The sequence below is a fragment of the Paroedura picta genome, chromosome 8 (genome assembly GCF_049243985.1).
Source record: "Paroedura picta isolate Pp20150507F chromosome 8, Ppicta_v3.0, whole genome shotgun sequence".
Lineage (NCBI taxonomy): Eukaryota > Metazoa > Chordata > Lepidosauria > Squamata > Gekkonidae > Paroedura > Paroedura picta.
Genome location: NC_135376.1, coordinates 12,151,832 through 12,170,352, shown reverse-complemented (window position 1 = coordinate 12,170,352; position 18,521 = coordinate 12,151,832). Strand labels below are relative to the sequence as shown.

Here is an 18,521-nt window from a genome sequence, read left to right as displayed (position 1 = left end):
CCTGTTTCAGGTACTCTGTAAAGCTTATGGAAGGCCAGAGGTGAAGAGCAAGAGCCAAGAGCCTCTTACTGCCTGACTCACAACCTGTTTCTTCAGACAGGACAGCTAATAAGATCTTGTCTGATCTGAGATACGGTAGTTTGTTTGTTCATTGCTCAGTAGTGGAAAGAGTTGTCAGGTTGCGGCCAACTTCCGACAATCTCTCAGCGTCTTTAAGGCAAGGGACTTTCAGAGGTGGTTTGCCATTGCCTGCCTCTGCTTAGAAACCCTGGACCTCAGTGGGGGTCTCGCATACAACTGCCAAGTAGGGGCAATCCTGTTTAGCTTCTGAGATTTAGCAGGATCAGGTTAATCTGGGGCATTCATCTCAGGGAATCTGTAGCATGCTGCTCTGTTTAGGATTTTTCCTTTGGACCCTTGCAGGGAGAAAAGCAGGGCATGAACAAACAAACTCATAAATTACTAACCATTCCTGGGGAGAGGGACAGCAGAGTAGGGCAGAGTCTGCACTTACTTTCTTTATTCCATTGTCAATCCTGTTGAATTCAGATCGCTTTGAACCCGATTCTTCCTTCCCCCCCCCCATTGAAACAGGAAAGTCTTCTGCACGTGGTTAGGGAGGCTCAGAAGGGGGGGGAGGCAAGCCTCTTTCTTTCTTTTCTTGAAGGGGGGGGGGAGAGGAGCCAGGCAGGGAGCCTCTTTCTTTTCTGGGAGGGGAGGGGGAGAGGATCGAAAAAGGCAGAGGAGGGAGGAAAAATCCAGGACCGACAGAAGTTGAGAGAAATTAGGGGCTTCTCCTTTAAGGCAAGCGTGTCACATGACCAGGTGTGGCCTATCAGGGGTTCTCTACCACAGAGCTTTCTTTCCCAAATGAATATTGAGGATTTTCAGCACTCTGAGATATGGCACAATAAAGGTAGAGTCACTTCGAATCAATCCTTCTTGCTGCAGAAGGAAAATTTAAATCGCCCAAAATCCAAACAGAAATTGAATTCTGGCAGGGACTGAATCGATCTGGGGCTGGAATAAAAGCTCCGTGCAGTTTACGCCTAGGTTAACCTTTTTCATATGGTGCTCCATGCAGCAACTGTAATGTATCCTCTGGCTTAACTTTTGGTCATAATGAACTGAATCACCAAGGGCCCTGTCTCCTTAAACACAAGACAAGACTGAAAAGGCAATTGGCCTCACTTAGGGTAAGGTGACCAGATTGCCCCACTTTTGGAGAGGCATCTGGGGGCACCTGGCAAAGTGTACTTATGTTGAAAATAAAAGATATATATTACAATACTATTTTTGCGTTCTATGTGTTCTATGCAACTTTTTGTTGCTCCATATAGACCAAAATTTTAATCACGAACCTCTCCCCCCACCCCGGTCAATGGTGTCCCGCTTTACCAATGTTAAAATCTGGTCACCTTAATTTAGGGCCATGCGGAGAAGCCCACTCCTCAAGCATAAATACAGTGGAGGCATCAGAGTCTGCAAAAAATAAATTCATCGAACTACTCAGTACAAGTGTGATGTATGTTTCTTTAAGTAAGATCACTCTCTTAACGCACCTGCAATGCTTTTAAGCAATCTTGCATTTCTGGTCTATTATTCTCTCTTTGCTCTCACCTCCTTCATACTCGCTGCTGCTGCTTTCTTTTATTTATCTTGCAAATAAACTTGCCTGTGTTTAAGAAGACAATCTGGACGTCATGCCTTGGGTCGTCAGAGACATTACAACACATTATGTAGAAGTACTGCTGTCAAGGTATTGAGAAATGAGGAGAGCTGGTCACTGTTAGAATCACCTTGCAATGTAACAGCCTCTAACTGAATATTTTATCACAGTGTTTTCAAAATTGTTACAGTGACATCTGCTTACACTTTTTTGAATGGCTTAAAACTTTCACTTAGCTTGTAAATCAAGGGGCGGGGCTGTAGCTCAGTGGAATAGCCTCTGCTTTGGATACAGATAATCCCAGGTTCTATCCCTGGAATCTCCATTTCAAAGGACCAGGCTAGAGGTGATGGGAAAGATCTCTACCTGAGATATTGGGGAACCACCACCGATCTGAATAGACAGTACTGACTTTGTTGGTCTAATTCAGCATGAGACATATCATTTTGGGATCTGACATCATTCAGTACTTTGATTGCTGAGAAATGTTCATCAGAACTAAAAGGAAGGAGGAATAGTTGAAGGGGGCAGGGAGGAAAAGGAAGCACAAATTTATGGATATGCATGAAATGAACGTACCTGGGATTTATCTTTTAACAACTTCTGATTTTCTTTCTTGGTAGCCCCGCAAGGCCCTGTGCAAATCCACACAGGGATTCCTTGTTTTGACCCCATTGTCTCTTTCCTTCATCACCTTCTGCCGGTACAGCCATGCACCTTTTTCATTGCCATTGGTGTGTCAGCTTCACACTTTGATCATATATGGTCCATGGAAAATGACATATGAAACCCATACTGTATGCATATGGATTGCAAATGAAAGCAGCAGCATAAAACAGAAAGTCTGGACTGACAAAAATCCCCAGAAAGGAATGAACAGGGGACTTGCACACATCTCATTCATTCATTCATTCATTCATTCATTCATTCATTCATTCATTCATTCATTCATTTATATTTCTATACCGCCCATTTCTTTGCAGCTCTGGCAGTTTACACTGAACATTATATAACTTACATGGAACATTATACAGACTATAGCATCAAGACTTGTTTTGTTCTGCCTCCAAATGTCCCTGAAGCTGGTGGGCTATGACAACTGACTAATGTTTTCCCCATCCAAATTAGTCTGCGTGGAGCATGGCCTTCAGGTCTCCCATCTTTCTCCTTCCCATCCAAACCAGAATTTGCCATGCACAGTATTGGCTTTGGTTTATGTCATGTTTGTTTGTGTTCCTTCTTCCTGCTCTTCCCCCCATCCCACTTTCAAATTATCTTACTAGGCAGGGTAATAATCTGGGAGAAAGCCTTTGCTTCTGGGTGTTACCTCCCTGATATCTTCTTATTTACAGTGGGCGGAAGTACTCCTTCTTTAAGTTTGGAAACTGAGCCATTTCTCCCCACCCCTACATATACCCTCCCCCTTCCTTCTGCTTGAAAATTCAGGTTGTTACAAGCCTGCTTCTGAATATATTGCTCCATCATGGCCTTGGTGATATCAGCATGGTCTTTGGCTCCCTGAGCTGTACCATGAATTACATACATGGAACAACTCAAAGCTTCCTAAACTTTGAGAATGTAATCTGCATATAATCATTTAAGGCAGGGGTAGTCAAACTGTGGCCCTCCAGATGTCCATGGACTACAGTTCCTAGAAGCCCCTGCCAGCAAATGCTGGCAGGGGCTCCTGGGAATTGTAGTCCATGGACATCTGGAGGGCCACAGTTTGACTACCCCTGATTTAAAGAAACGGAAGCCAGAGTTGTGCCAGGAATTTATCAACCTTGGGAGAAGGTTTGCCTTTACCTTGTGATTTGCAGTACACATAGTTTGAGTTTAGTTGTTCCAACCCTCTTGGACCTCAACTTATGCTTGAACATCATGTCCACACAAGATCCACCCGGTTCAGAATGAAAATGATGCCTGATTGGCTGATATTACAAGGAGTGCAGGTGTCTTCTCCAAAATGTGGACTATTCTTTCTTGTGTTCTCCTTGGCAGACAGTCCACCCAAGCCATAGAACAATTCACAGTGGCTGGCTCGCAGAGATGCCACCTGCTAGGCTGGTCTTTGTGGTCAGAGAGGCCAGGGCAATATCTGTTCCTGCTGGAAATTATCTACCTCTGCCATTCCTTATCTCTCAGGGCTGTGCCAGGATTTCTGTTCTGCAGCTGAAATAACATAATGGGTGCCGCAGCGCCACAATGACCCCAAATGCTGACATTTGCCACAGGCTTCTGGTTGTATAACTTAATTTGGGCATGCAATTTGAACACTTTTACTCAAACCTTCAGTATAGGATTGGATAAGAAAGTTTCATCTATCTGGTCTCCCTTAGATTAAGCTGTTTAACCTACTGAACTCTTCATTCTGTACCCCCTTTTAAGGTCACGAACCTTCTTAAGGGCAGATTCAAGGTCATAGTCTTTGCTTTCAAAGTTCTTTAACCCAGCTAGGTCTCTTTTGCTCAGTCCTTCCATTTATTTAACTCCTTTTTTATACCTCTTCATACGTTGGGTTAGAGCCTGCGTAATAGTTCTGCATGCACACAGCAGGAGACAGAGTGGAATATATTTTTCCTATTTCAGGCCACAGAAAGACTGAGGAATCATATTTCCATGCAAAGAAACAGTCTGCAGAACTCTATTCTGTGACCCTTATTTATTCTGGTATGCTGTGTGTTTTCCACTCATCCAGGAGTGAAATGAAATGGGAGAGAGGAATCACATGGGAAGCTCTGTCGGTCCTCATACAGGGATATGAGCCATTGCTCTATGCATTCTAGGGGTGTCAATGTCCAGGTGGGATCTGGGGATCCCTTGGAATTACAGTTCATCTCCAGACTACAGAGATCAGTTCCTCTGGAGAAACTGAATGCTTTGGAGGGTGGATTCTATGGCATGGTGCCCCACTGAAGTCCCTGTCCTCTCCAGGCTCCATCCCCAAATTTCCAGGAGCCTTCCAACCTCAACCAGGAAGCCCTACCCCCACCCCCATCCACGGCTGATGGCCATCAGAGACCTGGCAACCCTACTGGGTTGGCTCCCTTTGGAGGAGAGAGCTTTATAGGGTTTCCAGGTCCCCATCTGAGGACATTAACCTTCCTTGCATAGTCAGTCATTCTCTAAGGGCTCAGACAGAGGTCTTTCACATCACCTACTCCTAGATCCTTTAAACTGGAGATGCTGGGACTTCATCCTGGGACATTCTGCATTTAGTCAAATGTTCAGTCTCCGAACTGCAGCCCTTCCCCACTTGGTCCTCTACAAATTCTGTTCAGTTTGTTGCACATGGAAGAAAGTCCCTTTGGACTCAGTTATGGCAGAATAAGCACATATCAGGTCAGTCTACGTGATATACAAATAGGGACACGTCCATTTACGGAAGAAGGGATTAACAATTCCTTCCGATTCTTCAGTTTGCTCCCTGTACTGCTCCTAAGGGGTTTACGGACGTCCAGGAGCAAAATGTGTGGGTATTTAGGCCATAGCAAGAGAGGGAACTGGGGTAGCCCCATTCTACAAAGTCTGATATTTTGTGCTTATTAGAAAGATAACCGGTTGCAAGTTTACTTCCTGGCAGTGCTACAGGAGATCCTAATGAGTCCATGTCATCATGTCCGATGATATAAGATTTTCTTCCTGTTCGAAATCCCTTTCTGTATGGTGGTTTCCCATCCCCTTTCTAGCATGGCAAAGTTCAGTGCCAAATAGGTAGACTTGAAACCAAATAGCTAGGCCAACCTCACTGATAAGAGAAACTAATTATCGAAAAGATTTTCCATGTGCCGTCCTCAACAACGAACGGCATTTCCATCAATTGCTTATAAAACCGATTAAGTCCCTGTGCCGCCCTTGGTCGGTCCTGGGTTAGTTTGTTCCAAGTGCATCATTGCCTCCGTCGCAAATGGTGTCATTTGTCTGAAATCATTATTCGGTGAGGCTGCTACAGAGGCGCAATCTGTCAAACTGAATGCTGCCTTCGTTTTTTTATTCCAATTTTAATGAGTATGTGGGCTGAAGAAGGCCAGCCCTTTGAGGGCATGTAAAATCCAATTCTGTTTTCATAAGCCACCTTTCTAAAAATGTGCAGGCTTCCAAAAATTATCCTGTAGATACGGTTTATTTCCGGGGCTGAAGAAATTATTATTATTAATATTACTATTTCCATTTTTATGCCACCCATCATAAAATAAGACCTGCACCCCTCTGTGAGATTTTAATTGGGAGAATTGTTAGTGCTTCTAATTGTTTTTTTCCTCTGTATCTCCTTTTTGTGCTGTGATTACTGGATCTATGTTTGTTTTATGTCTGGGGTTTTAATGGAGGTTTTATTGGGATTTTATTCAGAGGATGGTAACCCACCACAAGCCATTTGGGAGTGATGGGCAATAAATTGAAATAACAACAACATTAACAACAACAACAACATCAACAACAACAACAAGAGAGCCAGTTTGGTGTAGTGGTTAGGAGTGCGGACTTCTAATCTGGCATGCCAGGTTCGATTCTGCACTCCCCCACATGCAGCCAGCTGGGTGACCTTGGGCTAGCCACGGCACTGATAAAGCTGTTCTGACCTGGCAGTGATATCAGGGCTCTCTCAGCCTCACCCACCTCACAGGGTGTCTGTTGTGGGGAGAGGAAGGGAAGGTGAATGTAAGCCGCTTTGAGACTCCTTCGAGTAGAGAAAAGTGGCATATAAGAACCAACTCTTCTTCTTCAGTAATCTCAGGGCTCTCTCAGCCTCACCTCCCTCACAGGGTGTCTGTTGTGGGGAGAGGAATGGGAAGGCGACTGTAAGCCGCTTTGAGCTTCCTTTGGGTAGGGAAAACTGGCATATAAGAACCAACTCTTCTTCTTCTTCTTCTTCTTCTACATTACAAATACAAAATTATAAATATAAAATATAGCTAAACACATTCTGGTCACTAGACAATAACTAGACCGTAAAATCTGTTCCTAGTGCTTGAGTCCCCCACTTCTTAACAGTGGGCCACTAAACAAAGTTACATCTTGCTAAGCCCATTGACTTCACTGGACTTACAAGAGTATAATTCTGCTTAGTTTTGGATGGTCAGAGGTGGTAATGTTTAGTAGCAAATCTGGAATTTTTAGCTGGCAGCTGATCCTCTGCAGCCTCCGTCTCTGGCTGCTTTTCTTCTCGCTTGGCTATGTGAGCAGGATTCATTTTGTACACTCATTCTGTTATGCTCATTTTCACCTGGCAAGACTGCCTAAACAGTTTCCCAAGTATTTGTTCCATTGTCATGGTTGAGAGAGCCACATATGGCTTCCAGTCGCTTGCGGTACCTCCTCCAGAATGGGATGTGCAGGAGGCATCAGATCAATGGGGTATATCATTGCCTTGGCCACAAGTTAGACTGGACACCGCATGCATCTCTCTCTCCCTCCCCCCGCCCATGCCCCAGGTTTGCAGAAAAATATTTTTTTGTGTGAGAATAGAGTTAGGGATCGGCAGATGAAGATCACACTTCATTGTTAGACATAAAGATGGAGACTAGCCAGGATGTAAGGTGAATGTTGTAAGAGCCTCTTGTGGCGCAGAGTGGTAAGGCAGCAGACATGCTGTCTGAAGCTCTGCCCATGCGGCTGGGAGTTCGATCCCAGCAGCCCACTCAAGGTTGACTCAGCCTTCCATCCTTCTGAGGTTGGTAAAATGAGTCCCCAGCTTGCTGGGGGGTAAACGGTAATGACTGGGGAAGGCACTGGCAAACCACCCCATATTGAGTCTGCCATGAAAACACTAGAGGGTGTCACCCCAAAGGTCAGACATGACTCGGTGCTTGCACAGGGGATACCTTTACCTTTTTACTAAAAGTCTCATGATACTTGTATTAAAACATTTGTGGTGCAAGGAGTCTTGAACACATCTCGTTTTGTATCTGACGTGTGGCCTCTCAAGTTCAGGACTGCCTGCTCTTTCAGGATCCGGGAGTTTTATAGCATTGTTCCCAACCTGCGGCCCGGTGCCGGGCCGCGAAGGCCATGGCGCCGGGCCGCGACTCCCTCTCCCCCCCCCCCCCGCAGTAAAAAACTTCCCAGGCCGCAAGCTTGCGGCCCGGGAAGCTTCTTACTGCGGGAGGGCGGGGAAAGGGAATCAGGGCCGTGCCGCGGACTGCGCATGCGCGGCCGAAATCGCGCATGCCCGGCACTTTTGCGCATGCGTGATTTCGGCCGCACATGCATGATGCGCAGGCGGGATAGTTGCCTTGCCGGTCCCCAGCCTCAGAAAGGTTGGGGACCACTGTTTTATAGGATCTATTACTTCACCCTTCTTTTGTTGGAGATCCCAGGGCCTGGAACCAGGACCTTCTGTATGAAGAGCAAAGGCTCTACCACTGGCTCCTACCCGGCCTTCAAAGCAGTTACAAGGAGCTGCTCATTTGCTTTAAAGCAATCTTAACTAAGTGATGTGAGAGAACCTAATCACACCGTTTCTCACATCAGTCCTTCGGCTCTTATTTTAACAGCTATGGGGGTGGGCCAGAGCTGCGGGGGATAGCTAGGGTTACCATCTTCCATGTGGGGCCTGGAGAGGGCCTGGAATTATGGCTGATCTCCAGAGTACAATTCTCCTGTAGGATGGGGGACTGCACAACATTATACCCCTCTGAGTTCCTCCCCAAGGCCCACTGTCCTGAGCCTCCATTTCACAATTTCCAGGAATTTCTGGAGTCGGCAACTCTACGTCTAGCAAAGACTTGGTATGCAAAAAGTCATCACTTGGCAGCACTTGCTCAAAAAAAAAAAAAAAAAAACAAGTCACAGGCATTGGGAAAGGTCTTTCTCTATTTGTGGCCCTGCAGAGTCACTGATGCTCAGAGCAGATAACGCTGAGGAAAACAGAGCTAGGATCTGACTTTATGGGATAAGGGAGCTTCATCAAGTGAATAGCTTCACACTGTGGGCTTATTTTAAAGGATCTTTTTTTTTTCGGGGGGGGGGGAGGGAGTCCTGAAATCAGATTGTCGCAGATTATATGGAAGACATAATCTATGAGAATGTAACACTCACTGACAGCCGCCATGCCAGGGGCCACCGGAGGGATAGGGGGAGCCCCGCTTGCTCTGCCCCCTCCTTCACCACTGTTGCTGGGGCTGCTGCTACAGCTGCTTCCCTGCCTCTTATGCTGTGCTTAGGGAGGCAGGGGAGCAGGACGCATGGACATCATGTCCATGACTATTTCCATGTCACCAAGCACAGCATTTCCCCTGTAAGCTTTGTTTATTTTTTTATGTACACTGCCTTGAATGCCTTCAGGTGGAAAGACAGTAACGTGATGGCAGAAGGAGTTTTTTTTTAAAGTATTGTTAAACCAACAAACCAAAACTTTACAATTTGGAAGCCCCCCCCCCCCAATCTAGGAATCTGATCCTGAATGCCATGGTAAAGTTCCTCTTAAGAGCCGCCTCCGTGTACTGCAAAAGAAAGTATTTGCATATGAAAGGTTTGCTCAAGTAGGTATCCGTTTTAGAATGAAGACCCAGATCTGTCTAAAGCAATAAAATACTATTTTTAGCCACCACGGCACAAATGTCAATGCAATTTTTTCATTAAAATATTCTAATTAAGAGAGGCTCACCACACTTAGCTCCCTTCTCCCCCCTTGACATGCACGCCTCGGTTTCGGTTAATGCCACTGTGAAGCTTGAGTACCTGTTAATCGGTGAAGAGGTCTATAGGGAATTCCCCCCCCCCACATACACACACACACAAACTCCAGAAATATAGTTCCTCACACTGACACAGGAACACAAAACAGGATACGTTTGCCAGAGATTAAATGTAAGTGATCCGTGCCTTGAAATAATTGCTTCTGCAGAGATGAAGTTTGGCACGGTGGTTAGAGTAGCAGCCTATGACCAGATAATTCTGAGTTCAAGTGCTGCATATCTTGCATGATGACCTTGGGAGAATCATCCTTTGTCCTTCTAACAGGGCTGTGGTTGTGAGTTATACCTGGCAACCAGCAAGAGGGTTTGCTGCAGGGATGTGGTGGAGGTGGCCAGGACTGTGAGCATGTTAGAGATGCCAGGCCCCAGGTGGGACCTGGGGATCCCCTGGAATTACAGTTTATCTCCAGATTAAAGAGATTAGTTCCCCTGAAGAAAATGGTTGCTTTGGAGGATGGACTCCATAGCATTATACTCCACTGAGGTTCTTACCTGCCCGAAATCCTGCCCACTACTTGTTCCATCTCCAAAGTCTGATATTTCCCAACCCAGAGCTGGTAAACCTAAGCATGATAATGTCACCTCTAGGGAAAATCCCAAAGCAACAGTGGTAGCTCTTAGAATTGCTGGATTTTCTGGTGATACCTAGAGCTACCGCCATTGCTTCTGGATTTTCCTTGGAAGTGACATCATCATGGTTGTGATCCTCAGGGAGCTTGGGGCAGGGTATTCCCCCACCCACCCAGGGGTTGACAGGCCTATCCCCAGCCTGGTGGAATGCTTTGCCTTAACAGTTCTGCAGGGCCTGAAAAGTGAAGCTATTCTACCAGGCCTATGGCTGAGGCCTAGAAATAGCACCAAGACAGCCTCTGTGTGGTCCTCTCAATTCAGCAGCCATTTGAAAGTTCCTCATAAAGAGGAGGCAGCCGTAGGCTTTGAACCAACTGGGTTAATTATTTAATTTTTAAAATATTAATTTTAGAATTTGGACACTTAATATTTGATTTTACTATATATCTTGAACTTTTCTGTTAGCTATCCTGAGCCTCTGAGAAAGAGTAAGGTAGGTAGGTAGGTAGGGAGGGAGGGAGGGAGGGAGGGTGGGAGGGAGGAAGGAAGGAATCCATATGTTGCCCTAAGTTCTTTGATTGAAACTTTGGACGGCTATGACAGACTAGTACTATTTCAATAACTGAATGAAGAATGTTTCCTACATAGATTTGAACTTTGATAACTCGGAATCTTTGGGAATCATGGATGGAAGGGGGTTGCCCTACATTCTAGCCAAATCCTAATGACATTTTTAACTCTCGATTCATATCTGCATCCTGAAACATCTGGATTTGAGTTAAAAGCACACTAGACCCTTTTTATAGTCATCTGGGGAGTCTGAGATTTAGGGTGCAAATTTCACATCGCGTACTCAACTAAAACAATGCATTTAATCCTCATATTTGGCCAAGTGGACAGCAATTGTATGATTTGCCTGATATACCTAGTTTAGGATCAGTCAGATGTGACCATTTATGAAGAAGGCAAGAGAGTGGGATTTCTTAAAATATTGTGTGTGTCTTCTCATACAGAAGGCATCCCTACACTACAAACTCATATGGGTTATATGCCATTTTAATTGGCATGGCTTTCTCCAGAGAACAAAACGGAATTTTGATATAAACATGATGGCCAGGGGAAGTCTTAATTTGATCACCTTTATGTCTTTTGACCCCCTTCAAGGATCGCTGCCTTGTTGTGGCAAGGGGGCTTGCGTAGTTCAGTGAAGCTATGAGCTATACCGTGCAGGGCCACCCAAGACGGACAGGTCATAGCTGAGAGCTCTGACAAAAGGTGATCCACTGGAGAAGGAAATGGCAAACCACTCCAGTATCTTTGCCATGAAAACTCTATGGACAGTTCCAATAGGCATACCATGAATCAAGGCAAGCTGGACGTGGTTAAACAAGAAATGAGAAGACTGAACATCGACATTTTAGGAATCAGTGAACTAAAATGGACAGGAATGGGTGAATTTAATTCAGATGACCATCAGGTATACTACTGTGGACAAGAATCTCGCAGAAGAAATGGAGTAGCCTTCATAATCAATAAGAGAGTAGGAAAAGCAGTCTTGGGATACAATCCCCAAAATGACAGAATGATCTCAGTTCGAATCCAAGGCAAACCATTCAACATCACAGTGATCCAGGTCTACGCCCCAACCACTGCTGCTGAAGAGGATGAAGTTGATCAGTTCTATGAAGCCCTACAACACCTTCTAGAAGCAACGCCCAAAAATGATGTGCTTATCATCATGGGGGATTGGAATGCTAAAGTAGGAAGCCAAAAGATAACCGGGATAACAGGCAAGTTTGGCCTTGGAGTACAAAATGAAGCAGGGCACAGGCTGGTAGAATTTTGTCAAGAGAATACAATGGTCATAGCAAACACTCTTTTCCAACAACCCAAGAGACGACTCTACACATGGACATCACCAGACGGTCAACACAGAAATCAGATTGACTATGTGCTCTGCAGCCAAAGATGGAAAAGTTCTATCCAGTCAATAAAAACAAGACCAGGAGCTGATTGTGGTTCAGATCATGAGCTTCTTGTTGCAAAATTTAGGCTTAAATTGAAGAAAGTAGGGAAAAGCACTAGGCCACTCAGGTATGAATTAAATCATATCCCCGACGAATACACAGTGGAGGTGACAAATAGATTTAAGGAATTAGATCTGATAGACAGAGTGCCTGAAGAACTATGGACGGAGGTTCGCAACATTGTACAAGAGGTAGCAACTAAAACCATCCCAAAGAAAAAGAAATGCAAGAAATCAAAATGGCTGTCTGAGGAAGCTTTACAAATAGCTAAGGAGAGAAGGGAAGTGAAAGGCAAGGGAGAAAGAGAAAGATACACCCAATTGAATGCAGAATTCCAGAGAAAAGCTAGAAGAGATAAGAATGCCTTCTTAAATGAACAGTGCAAACAAATAGAAGAAAACAATAGAATGGGGAGGACCAGAGATCTTTTCAAGAAAATTGGAGATATGAAGAGAACGTTTCATGCAAAGGTGGGTATGATAAGGGACCAAAATGGTAGGGACCTCACAGAAGCAGAAGAGATTAAACAAAGGTGGCAAAATTATACAGAAGAACTATACAAGAGCGAGCTTAACATCCCTGATGACCACAATGGGGTAGTTACTGACCTGGAGCCAGACATCCTGGAATGTGAAGTCAAATGGGCCTTAGGAAGTCTGAGCAACAATAAAGCTAGTGGTAGTGACAGCATTCCAGTTGAACTATTCAAAATCTTAAAGGACGATGCAGTAAAAGTGCTACACTCAATATGCCAGCAAATTTGGAAAACTCAACAATGGCCACAGGATTGGAAAAGGTCAGTTTACATTCCAATCCCAAAGAAGGGCAATGCCAAAGAATGTTCAAACTACCGCACCATTGCACTAATTTCTCATGCTAGCAAAGTTATGCTCAAAATCCTACAAGCTAGGCTCCAGCAATATGTGGACCGAGAACTTCCAGAAGTACAGGCAGGATTTCGAAGAGGCAGAGGAACTAGAGATCAAATTGCCAACATACGCTGGATCATGGAGAAAGCTAGGGAGTACCAGAAGAACGTCTACTTCTGCTTCATTGACTATGCTAAAGCCTTTGATTGTGTGGAGCACAACAAATTGTGGCAAGTTCTTAAAGAGATGGGAATACCAGAGCATCTTATTTGTCTCTTGAGAAATTTATATGCAGGTCAAGAAGCAACAGTGAGAACTGAACATGGAATCACTGACTGGTTCAAAATTGAGAAAGGAGTTCGGCAAGGCTGTATACTGTCGCCTTGCCTATTTAACTTGTATGCAGAGCACATCATGAGAAATGCGGGATTAGAGGAGTCACAAATTGGGATCAAGATTGCAGGGAGAAATATCAACAACCTCAGATATGCAGATGATACCACTCTAATGGCAGAAAGTGAAGAGGAACTAAAGATCCTGTTGATGCGGGTGAAGGAGGAGAGTGCAAAAGTTGGCTTGAAACTCAACATCAAGAAAACAAAGATCATGGCATCCGGCCCTCTCAATTCCTGGCAAATAGAAGGGGAAGAAATGGAGATAGTGACAGATTTTATTTTCCTGGGCTCCAAGATCACTGCAGATGGGGACTGCAGCAAAGAAATTAAAAGACGCTTGCTCCTGGGGAGGAAAGCTATGGCAAATCTAGACAGCATCCTAAAAAGCAGAGACATCACCCTTCCAACAAAAGTGCGTTTAGTCAAGGCTATGGTCTTCCCAGTTGCAATGTATGGCTGCGAAAGTTGGACCATAAGGAAGGCCGAGCGTCAAAGAATGGAGGCTTTTGAACTCTGGTGCTGGAGAAGACTCTTGCGAGTCCCTTGGACTGCAAGGCGAACAAACCGGTCAGTCCTAGAGGAGATCAGCCCTGACTGCTCTTTAGAAGGCCAGATCCTGAAGATGAAACTCAAATATTTTGGCCACCTCATGAGAAGGAAGGACTCCCTGGAGAAGAGCCTAATGCTGGGAGCGATCGAGGGCAAAAGAAGAAGGGGACGACAGAGAATGAGGTGGCTGGATGGAGTCACTGAAGCAGTAGGTGCAAACTTAAATGGACTCCGGGGAATGGTAGAGGACAGGAAGGCCTGGAGGATCATTGTCCATGGGGTCGCGATGGGTCGGACACGACTTCGCACATAACAACAACAACATGTCTTTTGACATTTGTCTCTAAGGACTCTGTCAAGCAGCTATGCGCTTGCACAGTAAGTTACTTGTGCTAGAAGGCCACACTCCACCATCCTAAAATGTAGACTGCAAATAGTAATTCAAATTAGAAAAGCCTGTAGGGGAAAGCCTTGGGTCTTATTCCTCAGTGCTTCTGCAGAGTTCATTTAAGATCCCCTTTCCTGGGCAATTGCTATTAGCATTTTTTTTCTCCCAAAGCCATTAGGTTCAATTTGGCTCCAACATTGGAGTTCATGCCTCCCTGTGGTATTTGAGAGTTGTGAGCCACAACGAAAGAGAATTTTAATGCTCTAAATCCCAGTTGTCAAATTGGTATGCTGAGTCCTTAGCAGATCTTTCACGGTTTGTCCTCACAACTGTGCAGTAAAGGTGATCCTGATAAAAGATCATTTACAGGACATTCCATCATTAAACATGTGTGAAGAATGTACCATTTGCATTTGGAGCTGAGTTCAGCAATTTGTTAGAAAGTTGGGTCAAAGATCATCAGTGCATAAAGATGCACATTCAGAAGTTTCCCCTTCTTCCTCTTTTGTCAGCAGAACTCTATAAATTTTGGTTGCCTACCTCTTAACTCCCAGCTGCACTTGTTCCAGGTTGAAGATCCCAAATCAAGATCCAAGTTCTGGTTTTTACCTTTAAGGACCTAAACCAAACTGCAGCTTTCCAGATGTCCATGGCCTACAATTCCTGTGAGCCCCTGCCAGCGTTTGCTGGCAGGGGCTCATGGGGATTGAAGTACGTGGACATCTGGAGGGCCACAGTTTGACTACCCCTGCCGTAAAAAGGTCTGGGACCTTTGTACCTGAAAAACTGCCTTCTCCCCTAGATTTATGGAAATATGGCTCCAAGCCAGCTATAAAACCCCCACAACTTACAAAACACTTTCTCCTCTATGTCCCCCAAAGGAAATTGATGATCGATCACACAATATATGTTCAAGATCCCCAGCCCCATAGAAGTCATATTGGCCTCAACCATGGCTGGGGCGTTTTCCGCTCTGGCATTGACCTGGTGACATGCTCTCCCCAGTGAGATCAGGACCCTGCAGGACCTTAAGCAGTTCTGCAGGGCCTGTAAGACAGAATTATTCCGCCAGGCTTGAGACTTACAAATGTCACCAGTAAGCTGACCTCCCAGGACAAATGACCAACATCTGTATTCAGCAGTCAATAGCAACACACTTTGCTTCTCCCCGCAACTGGAGACTTTTAATGCAAATCTGATTCCCTGAGCCCTTGGGGAAGGGCAACATATACATACAAAAATAAATAAACTGGATCATTCCTGGAGATTTGTGGGCGGACCCGGGGATGGTGGGGCTTGGAGAGGAGAAAGAGGTCATCTGGGTACAATGCCATTGAGCAATGACTTTCTCCAGGGAAACTAGTCTTCATTATCTAGAGAGCTGTTGTAATAGCAGGAGATCTTCAGGCCCTACCTGGAGGTTGGCAGCCCTTTTGCGAATGCCTCTTTCCCCCACCTCTCATTGCAGCCTCCCAAATGTGTAGTCTTTTGTACATGGAGGTTCTGCAGCATCAGACAACCAGGGGTTGGGAAAGGCTATTAAGAAGAGGGGAATTCTGCTGAAGTCCTTGTCTATCAGCACTTTTTGTCAACAGCTGGATGGATAAAAAATAAATTGCACACCTGGATAACATCAGCCAGTCAATCTCTCTCAGTATAGCCTACTAGGAGGAGAAAGTGGGGAAAATCTTCTACCCCCTCGCCTTATATTCCTTGGGGAAAAGGTGGGATAGCCATGCATAGATTGTAGGGGTGTCAGACCCCTGCCCAGTGGAGGCAGAGCTCCCTTGGTGCCAGGCCCCACCTCCCCATCCCCAGCTTACTGGAGGGGAGGTGGAACTCTCCTCCCCCCAAAGAGTACAAATCTTCCCACAGGAAGCAATGTGTCTAAGAACTACCCATGTGACACAGAAATGTTGCCATTAGTTCTGGGATGTTGGTAGCAATACTCTGGTAATAGTGATAATCCTACTAGATAGCCAGGCCCATCTCTGCAACTTGGCAATTAAAGCTTAAGCCCAAATATATTTGCTCACTTGTTAGATGTCATATGAGAATTACCTGATTTCATAAAAAATAATCCTTAAGAGTTCCTATCGTTATTCACAAAAAAAGGAACACGGAGGATTCTTCATCTATTGGAAACGGTCATATTCATCTATGTAAAAAAAAAAAGAAAGAAAGAAAGAAAGAAAGAAAGAAAGAAAGAAAGAAAGAAAGAAAGAAAGAAAGAAAGAAAAAGACCATACTAAGAAAAATCCTGTGTATTGTGAAAAAAGCGAGGCAAAAAAAGAAATCTTCTAGATGTATTAATTTATAAGAAACTGCTTAGGTTATTATAAGCTCTGCTGCCTCTATTCCCAGTAACTTCTCCCTTCTGGCGCTGGAAAGTTGAGCAGTTTATCTCAATTATTAACCAATATGAAAATAACTAGACCTGAAATAAATCCATATTAACCTCTGTTGGAGGAGCTTTGAAAACAAGGAGCCAGACCTTGTCAGGATGCACATGCGGCGGCGTTCCAATGTGCTTTAAATATATAAGCAGCCCTCCAAACCCTTCGACGATTCTAAATGAAATAGCCGGGAGTCACAGATCCCATCCCGACCAGAGAAGGAATCGATGGGTCTGGGGCCAGAAGTCTTTTGGGGCGACACAGCGAAATGTCAGCCAACCTACCGAATAAGTTCCATCGGGTTACGAGCTCGGGAGATGAGGTGTGGGGAGGGAGGGAGGGAGGGAGGGGGAAGAGGAAGAGAAAGCCAAGCCAAGAGGAAAACAAATGCTTGGGGGGGAAATAAATAAATAAGTGCATGCGGCACCTTCTAAGACATCTAGGCAAACAGAATGCTTAGCAGAGACAGGACTAATTTGTCATAGTGCCGTTGCTATGGCAACAACAGTTCTTGGTGGTCATGTGACCCGAGGCGGTTTTTCTGTTGACGGGTTCTGACTCACTATCAGTTCAGCAAAGGTCCCTCTGTTTACTGAGTGAAAGGAACGGCTCTCTGCATTGATACTCGTTGAAAAGCCACGAAATGGTAGCATATGAAAGCCTCCCTTTGTCTCGGCCATGTTTGTTTCTGTTCTGCTTGAAAGCCCTCCCCCCTTAATTTTTCTCTCTCTCTCTCTCTCCCTACAAAGCCCCCTTATTTATTCACCCTTCAAAAACGTGTTTCTCCGCTTACTCAGAAGGAATGTCAACTACCTCGACGAGGCCACCAGTTTTGGAGATGCATAACCCGCCTCGTTCTGGAAAAAAACAAAAAAAAGGGTACCTTGCAACTTGTAGCCATAAGAGGAGAGGACGCACAGTAATGGGTTTAAACTACAAGTACAACGATATAGGCTAGATCTCAGGGGAAAAAATTTCACAGTCAGTAGTTCAGCAGTGGAATAGGCTGCCTAAGGAGGTGGTGAGCTCCCCCTCACTGGCAGTCTTCAAGCAAAGGTTGGATACACACTTTTCTTGGATGCTTTAGGATGCTTTGGGTTGATGCTGCGTTGAGCAGGGGGTTGGACTAGATGGCCTGTAGGGCCCCTTCCAACTCTATGAATCTATGATTCTATGTATGTGACTCCATGGCTCATAGGCCCGAAGGCTCCAAGTTTGTCTCCGGTTCAAGTTTCTCCCCACGCTTTGAACTTCCACGTGACCCGATTTTCGCATCCAGAGTAGCACTTATTGTACAGTCCTAAGCAAAGTTCCCCTCTTCTAGGCTCATCAACTTCAACAGATGGGTGTATCTCGTTGGCACTGTTAATATATCATGAAGCCTCTTAATCTCCTGGGATTGCAATTTATCTGCAAGTGAGTGAGATAAGTTCACCTGGGGGAAATAGGGTGAGTTGGAAAGTGGACTTTATGGCATTGAAGTCCCTCCCCTCCCCATACTTCACCATCCTCAATCTTCACCCCCAATATCTCCAGATATTTCCCGGCTTCTCCTCCACGTGTAGCCAGCTGGGTGACCTTAGGCTCATGACAGCACTGATAAAGCTGTTATGACCGAGCAGTAATATCAGGGCTCTCTCAGCCTCACCTCCCTCACAGGGTGTCTGTTGCGGGGAGAGGAAAGGGAAGGCGAATGTAAGCCACTTTGAGACTCCTTCGGGTAGAAAAAAGTGGCAAATAAGAACCAACTCTTCTCCTTCTTCTCCTTCTCCTTCCTCTTCAGTAATCTCAGGGCTCTCTTGGCCTCACCTCCCTCACAGGGTGTCTGTTGTGGGGAGAGGAAGGGAAGGCAAATATAAGCCACTTCGGGACTCCTTCTAGTAGATAAAAACAGCATATAAGAACCAACTCTTCTTCTTTAACCCAAGGTCACATAGCAGACTTCCATGGCAGACTAATGT

The 18,521-nt window shown here is 45.1% G+C and overlaps 1 protein-coding gene and 1 long non-coding RNA gene across 12 annotated transcripts in view; one reads left to right on the top strand and one right to left on the bottom strand.

The window, feature by feature from the left end:
* The window catches only part of NLGN1 (neuroligin 1), a 692,408-nt gene that overhangs the window by 438,523 nt on the left and 235,364 nt on the right, over positions 1-18,521 (top strand). The window lies entirely within an intron of this gene.
* Positions 2,355-17,112, bottom strand: LOC143842970 (uncharacterized). The gene is made up of 3 exons (XR_013233412.1): positions 16,845-17,112; positions 16,226-16,322; positions 2,355-2,419 (listed from the first exon to the last, which is right to left on the bottom strand). It is a non-coding gene; the product is annotated as an uncharacterized LOC143842970 (long non-coding RNA).